Source organism: Paroedura picta, chromosome 12, assembly GCF_049243985.1.
Source record: "Paroedura picta isolate Pp20150507F chromosome 12, Ppicta_v3.0, whole genome shotgun sequence".
Classification (NCBI taxonomy): domain Eukaryota; kingdom Metazoa; phylum Chordata; class Lepidosauria; order Squamata; family Gekkonidae; genus Paroedura; species Paroedura picta.
Genome location: NC_135380.1, coordinates 18,193,069 through 18,204,064, shown reverse-complemented (window position 1 = coordinate 18,204,064; position 10,996 = coordinate 18,193,069).

The following is a 10,996-nucleotide window of genomic DNA, read 5'->3' as shown; positions in this document are numbered from 1 at the left end:
AACAACGAATAGGAGACATAGAACAGGATAAAACTGAGAGACATGCATGGGAACGTAACTGAAACAAACGCTAAATAGAATTCCTGCTCCCAATGAACCTCCACAGTTAAACAACAAGATAGTGAACAGCCCTTTCCTAAATCTGAAATAAAGCATCCACGTTTACTACATAATTAGGGAAAGAGTTACATGGAATGAAAACAGTAACTGAACTAACTCGTCTTTTTAGTTCTGACCTAACTCACCCTGCTTCTTTGTTCTCTCTTCTCCTTCTCTCTCTCTCTCTCTCTCTCTGACCCTAAAGAACAAAAGGAAGGAAGTCTCCCCCCAAAAACGAGTAGCTAACTAGATTACAGAAACTTCATCTTAACCCTTTCGTGAATGAATGGATGATACCTGTAAACCCAGCACATTGGCTGTGTAGAATGATGGGGGAGTGGACCACCATGGGATGGGTGGATAAATAAATGAATGAATTTACTTTATGAAATGTTCATCTGCCAAGTGTATACATATCAGCCCCATATCAAGACCTTGAGGTACTTACCAAAAGTACTGTTTGTGAGGTACTTACAAATTCTATTCTTTTCAGTGCACTAATTAAGCACTTGATGATATTTCCCTTACTAAAATCACTGGGATTATAAGTGCATTGTTTCCACAGGATTATGCCTGTTGCTATTAAAAGAAATAATGCTTTAAACTGGAAAATAGATGCCCGTTGACCTACAAAACATTAGCCATCGAAATTGTTCTTCTTTGTCCTGCTTAGTCTGATCCACATCATGATATTCATGGACAAGATCATCTCACAGCCATTTGGACCTATACTGATCTTGTCGTATTGAATTTAGCACATGAATGGCACAGTCAACAGTAGGGATTTCAGTGACACTATGTGGCTTTCATTGCGCAATGTGGAAATAGCATCTTTGCAATTGCAGATCTGTTTCCCGTTTTCTGAGCACTTATCCCAGATCACCACAATGAAGAAGAGAAGTGGCAACTTGTGACACACAATTAAGCTGCTGGCACAGGGAGGGGGAAGGAACACTAATTAGCTTTGATGGATGCACAATAGCTAGCTAGTCTTTTGCTTTGAATGGGAATTGATGATGGACACTAGATAGAGGGAATAAATAGTTAGAGATGCTGTGAATTTCACAGCAAATGTGTTCAATAGTCCAATATGCTTTGCTCAACAATTGTGAGCTGAATGAATAATCTGTTCACCTGTCCACTGAGCCCCTTGGAGGCTAGCAGACAGCTTCACAGCTGTATAGTAACTGTGATAGTGAAATTTTGCTTCCTTGCGGTAGGAATGTTTCATGTCCTTGCCTTGCAGTGACTTTTACATCCGCACAAAATCCGTTCTACTCAGAGTCACGGATGGTTGCATCATCATTAAAGGATGTAAGAGGGGAATTACACTTCTCATAAGGTTGTGTGAAAAGATGTATTTATGAATAATGCCAATAATATGGACTTAAACACCAAATGGAAAGACCTACAAAAACACAACTCTGAGTGTTTATAATTGCCAGGTGATTGATTTCCTGACTGTTTTCTATTGGATGTCAAGTTTTAAGCAACAGCAGCAACAAGGAAGGGGGGGGGGGAGAAGGACTGTTATTGGGTTCTGTATTCTGTGAGAAAGCACATGCATGTTGATGTGATGATGTTAAACATTCTGTCAAGTCCGACTCTTGGCAAACCTATGGCACAACCATCACCACGATCTCCGATCCCACACCGCTTCTTTTAGTTGTGCAATGTTCTGACCAGTGTCTATCTCAATTGCATCCCACCACAATGCCCTCTGTCGGCCTTGTTTCCTTTGTCCACTGACAAGTCCTAGCATAATTGCTTTCCCCAAATAGGTGGATTGTATGATATGGCCAAAGTAAGCAAGCTAGAGTTCTGTGATTTTGCTTACCAGTGATATCTCAGATTTTATGCACTGTAGTATTTCCTTGCTTATTACTTTTTCCATCCATTGAACCCACAGAAGCTTCCGCCAACACCAGAGTTCAAATACATCGATTCTTCTTCACCTTGTCTTCACCTTGTCCATTGGGTTTTCAAAGTTAGCAAAGTTATGCTCAAAATTTTACAAGCTAGGCTCCAGCGATATGTGGGCCGAGAACTTCCAGAAGTACAGACAGGATTTTGAAGAGGCAGAGGAACTAGAGATCAAATTGCCAACATACGCTGGATCATGGAGAAAGCTAGGGAGTTCCAGAAGAACATCTACTTCTGCTTCATTGACTATGCTAAAGCCTTTGATTGTGTGGAGCACAACAAATTGTGGCAAGCTCTTAAAGAGATGGGAATACCAGAGCATCTTATTTGTCTCTTGAGAAACTTATATGCAGGTCAAGAAGCAACAGTGAGAACTGACCATGGAATCACTGATTGGTTCAAAATTGAGAAAGGAGTTCGGCAAGGCTGTATACTGTCACCTTGTCTATTTAACTTGTATGCGGAGCACATCATGAGAAAGGTGGGATTAGAGGAGTCACAAATTGGGATCAAGATTTCAGGGAGAAATATCAAGAACCTCAGATATGCAGATGATACCACTCTAATGGCAGAAAGTGAAGAGGAACTAAAGAGCCTGTTGATGCGGGTGAAGGAGGAGAGTGCAAAAGTTGGCTTGGAACTCAACATCAAGAAAACAAAGATCATGGCATCCGGCCCTCTCAATTCCTGGCAAATCGATGGGGAAGAAATGGAGGTAGTGACAGAATTTATTTTTCTGGGCTCCAAGATCACTGCGGATGGGGACTGCAGCAAAGAAATTAGAAGACTCTTGCTCCTGGGGAGGAAAGCTGTGGCAAATCTAGACAGCATCCTAAAAAGCAGAGACATCACCCTGCCAACAAAAGTGCATTTAGGCAAGGCTATGGTATTCCCAGTTGCAATGTATGGCTGTGAAAGTTGGACCATAAGGAAGGCCGAGCATCAAAAAATTGAGGCTTTTGAACTCTGGTGCTGGAGCAGACTCTTGCAAGTCCCTTGGACTGCAAGGCGAACAAACTGGTCAGTCCTAGAGGAGATCAGCCCTGACTGCTCCTTAGAAGGAGATCCTGAAGATGAAACTCAAATACTTTGGCCACCTCATGAGACGGAAGGACTCCCTGGAGAAGAGCCTAATGCTGGGAGCGATCGAGGGCAAAAGAAGAAGGGGGCGATAGAGAATGAGGTGGCTGGATGGAGTCACTGAAGCAGTAGGTGCAAACTTAAATGGACTCCGGGGAATGGTAGAGGACATGAAGGCCTGGAGGATCATTGTCCATGGGGTCGTGATGGGTCGGACACGACTTCGCACCTCACAACAACAACAAAGAAAGACCTGGCAACTACCTCATAGGAAAAAAAATGTCAAGAAAATCTTGTGGTACAGCTCTCAGACATGCATGAAGCACCGCCAACTATACTACATTGTAATGTCTGAATACCTGAGAAGCACCTGACTTGATGAACAGGTTCAAACTGTCCACAGACCATAAACTGTCCCCATACAATGGGCTCCCTGTTTATGTTCAGAGAACTACTTACGTGCTGCTTAGCTTATGTAATCTAACAAGATCAGTCTAGCCTGGGCTGATTATGGAACATTACTTAAAAAGGACTGTAGTTTTTGACATCTTTAATAACTAACACCATATCAAGAGCAGAATTTCTGAATATGGTGCTGGATATTAAAGCTTTGGGACTCTTTCAAGTATATTTAGGCTGCTACATCTTTTATGTTTTTTAATGTTATGGCTGTTTTTTTAATTGCTGGGGGTTTATGAATTGTTAATTTTAATTATGTACGCTATTTTTAAAAATGATTTTATCATGTTTTGCTTCATGAGCAGCCATGAACAGGTCTCTGGGGAGACAGCACATACATTTTGAAATAAAGAAATAGTGCTGTACAGACCATGGACAGCCAAATCTAAGGGAGAAGGTAATAAAATTAGGAAGTTCAGGATATTTTACTTAGGCAGGGAATAAAAATTAAAAATGTGTTGGGTCAATATATGCAAATAAGAATTTGTTTTAAACAGCCAGGATGACGAATTCAGAATTATTGTTATTCAAGACTTTTGGCTTCCTTCAAAATTCCTCAATTGTTTTGTTTATTGATGAACCTTCGTATTTGGTTAATGTTTCACATTAGGTACAATGTCCTTAATGTATAGCAATGGAAATTGATGGATACCCCCCCCCCCAACTAACTGGTCTGCTAAGTAGAGATATAGCAACTGGCCCAAGATCACTCTAAGAGCTTCATGACAGGGTAGAGGTTTTCGTCCTTGATTTCCTTCTCTTAATCTTACATTCAAACAATACAACATGTCTTGTTTTTTACTGAGATGTCTCTCTGTGACTTTCTGATTCCATTTAGTCAGGATCCTATGCCACAATCATTTGGAACTACATATATAGGGCAAGTCCTAATCAATTTCCATGCTAATATCAACCATTGACCAGAAGGGCAACAGTGTTGCAGAGTTAAATAACCATATCTGGTCCAGTTCATGAGCTTGGGGCCACCAGAGGATATTTTCAGATAGACCATGTCCATGACTTCCTCACCTTCTGCTCCTGATACAGCCCCAGATACTGTCCCAGACCGTTTCTATACCAGAGGCTTTGTGCTGGGCTGCAGGCTGGTCTTTGAGCTAGGGCCTCGCCTCTTCCTGCTCCTGCATGGGGGAGCATCTGGCCCAGTGTACCTTCTCCACCTTGGATTTGTGCTTCCACATGGGAGCCAGGGCAGTGAAGTTCCCATTGCAGAAATGGCTGTGTTGCTCCTGGCAACCAATAGAAGAAGAAGAAGAGTTGGTTCTTATATGCCACTTTTCCTACCTGAAGGAGGGTCAAAGTGGCTTACAGTCGCATTCCCATTCCTCTCCCCACAACAGACACCCTGTGGGGTGGGTGAGGCTGAGAGAGCCCTGATATCACTGCTCAGTCAGAACAGTTTTATCAGTGCCGTGGCGAGCCCAAGGTCACCCAGCTGGTTGCATGTGGGGGAGTGCAGAATCGAATCCGGCATGCCAGATTAGAAGTCCGCACTCCTAAACACAACACCAAACTGGCTCTCGAGTAGGCCCCAAGTGCTTTGATGTGGGAGGGAGAATATACCAACAATCATCCCCTGCTTCCAAATCTAGAAGTGTCATGACACAGGATGATCCCAGCCACTCTGGCAACCATATCACAGAAATACAGCTGAGCCAGATCTTAGTGAAAGCCTAATGAAGGTGAAATTTTACCTTGGAGCCAGGAACAGAACACCCTATCCCCTATTTAAATTCACCCAAAAGGATTGCAAAAACACAGGCAGATGCTTACCGAGTTATGCAGCAAAAAAAGGAAAAGAGGTTGGCTGTGGAGTTATATTTAGATGAGATAATGTCTACCTATTTTCCTCGCTATGCATTAATAGTATGTTTCTGTGTTCTCAGTGAAGCATGTCCGTGGGCGGAGACAGCTCACTGATGGACGTGAACCTGGCGAAGTAACGGATCTTGCTCCTGCGAGCGCCACATAATCCGTGGGCTCACATTAGCTCTCCAAAGGGCACAGCTGGAAGCAGGCATAAGGGCCTCAGTTGTGAGTTAAAGATAGATTCTCAGACAACGTGTGATAATATGAAAAGAAAACCTTATGTAAGAAAATCTGAAAGGGAGGCGGGTGGGGAACGCATATTGCGATCTCAGCCAATGTGAGATTTACTGTTGCAGAACAAATTTGCACCTTTGGTGGAGTAAAATAAAGATCTCCAATCGCTAAGCACTGAAAGGCCATTGAAGGAAACTTCCAGGACAACCAACCCACTATCAGAAACATAATTAGTGTTGTGCTTTTCCAAATAAAGGCCTGTTGTATGCACAGGCCAACTGGGCCAGTTCCAGTTTTTGGGGGGAATGTTGGCACGATGTTATCAAGTGGATCTCACTCTGCCTGGAGCCCCCTTCTTCTGGTGTCCCGTAGCAGTGAGCAGGTGTGTCCCACCCATGCCCTGAGCAAATGGGTTCAAAGGTCACTGTAGGAACAGCTGTGAGGCTGTTTCAGCCTGCTGTTACTTCTCTGTGTCTCACAGCCTAAGTGAACAATTGAGTGGCAATGGCATGGAAGAAGAGGATTCATTGCTGCCTCCTCCCTACTCACCATGCTGGTCCCATAATCTGGCTCTAATTGGCCATGAGTAGATGTTGCTTCCTCCCTTTGCCCTCCAGAGCTAGAACACAAGGTGCTGAGTATTTTGGCTGTCACAGACAACAACATATAGGCATGAGTGCATGCCAGAATTCAGTTTTAGCCACTCTTTTCATCCTTTAACCTAGCCCCATATCTTGAGGAATGTGAATGGCAGTGGTCTCTGCTATGGAGTAGCTCACCAGAAGAGAGAGAAGGAACAGGTTCTACATACTCAATGGTAGACCCACTTGCAACACCCAAGACATGCCAGCAACCCAGTCATGCCCATCTCAGACACCAGGCAGGCACATAAAGACCATTATAACCATGGCCAAGCCCTAACTTGCCCATCCCCTTTGTGGGCTATGCAGATTTGATAAGATTCCCCTATTGGGGCAGGGGACAAGGGACTGGATTGTCTCCCTATGTTCTATAGGGCAACATGAGGACACTTTCTTCTCTTCCTGCAAGGCTGCCTCTCAGCATAATGGGCTTTACTGAGGTGGACAGTGGTGTGGGAGAGGTTTGATGACCCTACAAGCACCGAGCAAGAAGGGCTAATGAGTTAGGTGAATAGAATTATCTTAATGCCAGCTTACAAATACCTATCCCTTCCTTTCCCCATAAAAAACCCCTTGCGAGGTAGCTGTGGCTGGAAGTTCCAGAAGAGAACTCTGTGATAACAGCTCTAAGAGAATTGTGACTATTACAAGGTCACTCTGCTGGCTGCATGTGGAGGAACAGGGAATCAAACACAGCTCTCCAGATTACAGTCTGCTCCTCTTTAATCACTAAACCATGCTGGCTCTCAAGTTGACAGTTCAGCCCCTCTTACTCACACTTCTAAACTACTTGCCCAGATGTGTTTCTGATAGGCATCCATTTTGTGCCCTTTTGGGCCAGACAGTGTCTGGCATTAAGATATTGGGGTGGTGGATGGAGAGATGTTTTTGCCTATAAGCTGCTCCACTGTGAGAGGAGGGCTCTGACTGCAAACAAGCCTGTTACCTACACAAGTGGATGACTTTACCTGTCGTTCAGCATAGTGATGCAGCCTCACTTCATTTATGGCTACAGATTGGCTCAGCAATTATGAGCTTTGTCTGTGTTCATTTGGGAAAAAATATGTTTTGTTTTCCCAGAGTTCTTTTCCTGTTTGTTGATCCATGTGCCTTCCTTTACAAATTGGAAGGAAGGAAGGAAGGAAGGAAGGAAGGAAGGAAGGAAGGAAGGAAGGCTGTTTATCTGTCTGTCTGTCTGTCTGTCTGTCTGTCTTTTGGCACCTTTTCAACCTATTTGCTGAAGATTGGCTCTTTCATTCTTCTTTAAGGTATTCTATAGACTCGAACATGGCCAGGAGCAAAGGATAAGCCCAAGGGCAAGAGCCCGAGGGTTCTTGGTCCTTTGGCCCTTAGTTCATGGCTTGCAGCCTGTGTCCTCAGATGAGCTTGCCAATAGGATATGGGCTAGCCTCAGAGGCATCTGTTGCTGGTTTTTCTTTGTTTAGTTATGTAGCATTTCTCCCTTTTAAATTAGTTTGGATCCATGTCAGGTATCCATATGTAAACAAAGAAGCAAACAAACAGGCAGAAATGGCATTGCTTCCTATATTCCCTCTCCCCCCACCGCAGCACCATTTGTGTCCGAGTGCCTCTTTGAAATCCAAGCACTAAAACAAAACCTTTCCGTTCACATGGGAGGATTTGAGGGATCTAGAATATAAAGTTTTTTGGCTGGGCAACGTAGTCACAAAGTCCACAGCTTTGTCAAGAGATTCAGCAAAAGGAGAACAGTTAAAGAAGCGTCAGTCATGTTTTTGTTGACGGCTGATCTCATTTGACATTCTGAGCCAGAATTGTTTTGTTTTTTAGTTCAGAATACAACCAGGCATTGTGAGCTGCAGTCATTCATATTCTGAGCCACATGAATAATGAACGTCAGCAACATTATCATTAATGACATCAATGTAAGATCAGAATATCAAGCAGGGGGGCATCATTACGCTAAGGGATTGAATAGCCATCAATAAGTTTGCATTAGAGAGTAGAATATGGACCTTCGGGACACAGATAAAGCAATTCATTAATTTAATTTATTTACTTCATTTATACCCCACCTTTGACCCCAATAGGGATCCATGGTAGCTTACATAATTTCCCTTTGCTTCATTTTAGCCTCACAAAAACCAAGTTAGTCTGAGACAGTGACTGTTTATGCACTGGAGGTTTCATGCCGGGCTGCAGGCTAGAGTTTTAGTCGTGGCAGGTTGCCCCACCTTTTCCTGCACCCACATGGGGGAGCATTTGGCCTGGTGCACCTCATCCACCCCCGATTTGTGCTCCTGCACAGGAGCTGGGGCAGTGAAGTTCCCAGTGCGTAAATGGTCAGTGACTAGCCCAAGGTCACCCCTGAAGCTTCCATAACAGTGTGGGGATTCAGGCCTGGATCTCTCAGATCTGAGTCTGACACCTGCAATGCAAGACAAAATAAGGCCTAAAAGCAGCAACCTGTGGTCCAGGGACAGAAGAAATGGCTGACAATAAAGAATATAATGGTGTCTCTATTGGTAAACTAAAGACCTAGTTGTGATCCAGTATATAACTGAAGGTCCCAGTTTACCAGGCCAATGGCTCTACATAGTCAGGCTAAGGAAATTCTAATCTTTTTACTTTAAAAGATTAAAAGGCTTCCATCTAAAATATGATTAAATTCATCAAAGCACTTTGGTTTCCAAGACAATTAACTTTCCCCCCAGAATGGCTTCTCTTTAGCAAACATCCCCTCACCTTGATAGCTCTTGATAGGTAAACCTCATCGAATTGACAAAGTAGGTCTTGACTGGTCCCATGTCTTTGGTTGCCGTCCATCCTCAGCATCTCCAGCTCAAGTCTCATTGGACTGAATTGTAGTGAAATTGGAAATAAGGACAATGGGAGGACTTGATGAAGCAGTACTGATGTACAGTAGGACAAAGTTGCAGCAGACCAGTAGAAATGTTTGGCCGTGCTGGACCAAGAGATATTTTTTTTCATAAGTGATACATTCTAAGGAAAGATTTTAGGAGTGGGAGTTGAACTGTCAGAACAGAGATGAGAAGGCTGCTTCAGGCCCAGGGAGAGCTACGACAGACGGCACCAAGGAGGGAGTCAGAAAAGAGAGAGAAAAGAGGGGCCAATTACAAGTGAACTCTCAGAGTATCGAAAAACGAAGAGGAAAATATGGAGAGATGTGTGAAGAGAGATAATGAGACCAATATGCTTTGGATTCAGATAATTTTAGAAATAATATCAACAACCATCTAACAATGGACGTGGCTCATCGCCTTGTGACTGTCATGAACATTTTGTTTTAAGTATACTTTCTAGCAACAAATGAGCAAGCTCATGTGTAAGATCAGACTATTTTAAGGACAAAACCGAAAGTATTTTTAGGAGCATATTTAGTGGCACTGAAATTTTCTTCCCAGTCACAGAGTTCGGATAAAACAAAGTAATTCAAGGGCCAGCGTAGTGGGTAAAAGGTGTCAGACTGGAGCAACCAACATGTAATTTAACTGGGGGGGGGGGGTGGTATAGCTCCGGGTCCTGGTACTGAAGGAAGGTGGCTGACTCATCCCACTTTGGCTATTTTCCTGATAAAAAATGCCCCTGTCATGATTGCTTTAATGTCTGATGGAGGAGAAATAAAGGTGTCCTTATTGTTTTATTGTGCTTCTCCAGGGTAGCTTACATAATTTCCCTTTGCTTCAGGGTAGAGTCTGCACTTACTTTGTTTATTCCATTGTCAATCCTGTTGAATTCAGATCGCTTTGAACTCGGGTCTTCTTCTCCCCCGCCCTCCCATTGAAACAGGAAAGTCTTCTGCACATGGTTAGGGTAGTTCAGAAGGGGGGGGGACCAAGTCTCTTTCTTTCGTTTCTTGAAGGGAGGGAGGGGCAAGCAGGGAGCCTCTTTCTTTTCTTGGAGGGGAGGGGGAGAAGATCGAAAAAGGCAGAGAAGGGAGAAAAAATCCAGGACCGACAGAAGTTGAGAGAAATTAGGGGCTTCTCCTTTAAGGCAAATTCATCACATGACCACCTGTGACCAATCACGGGTCCTCTACCACAGAGGAGAGCCCCGATTCAAAACAATGGAATTTATAATATATTCAGGATTAAAAGCACTCTAAGATATTGCACAATAAAGGTAGGGTCACTCCAGATCAATCCTTCTTGCTGCAGAAGGAAATTTAAATCGCCCCAAATCCAAACAGAAATCGCATTCTGTTTAGAGGGCAGGGACTGAATCGATCTGCGATTGGAATAAAGCTCCGTGCAGTTTACACCCAGGGCTTAAAAGAGTGGAGAGGGGAGATGGTTTTTTTTTCTAATCAGGAAAATCATGGAGGGGAACAAAACTAATCGAGGGCATTCCATGATGCTGATGAACCATAGATGCAGGAAAGGCACAAGGAAATATTTATTACTCAATAGGTAATAAAATCATCACATTCATTGCCAGTGAATATGCTAATGGCCCCAAGTATAGATGCTTTTAAAGATGGTTAGGCAGACACATAGAGGGTAGATCGATCAGTGGCTACTAGCCATGGTGACAAAAGAGAATCTCCATAATCAGGGGCAGTATTTCTGCATCCTATTACAGGCAACATCAAGGGAAGACTTTGGCCTCCATGCCCTGTTTGTTGCTTCTCCAGGTCAAGTATTTAGGCCAGACTTTCTCAACCAGGGTTTGTAAAACTCTGGGGTTTCTTGACAGCCCTGGAAGGGTTTCCGGAATGGGTGAGAGTTAAGTGA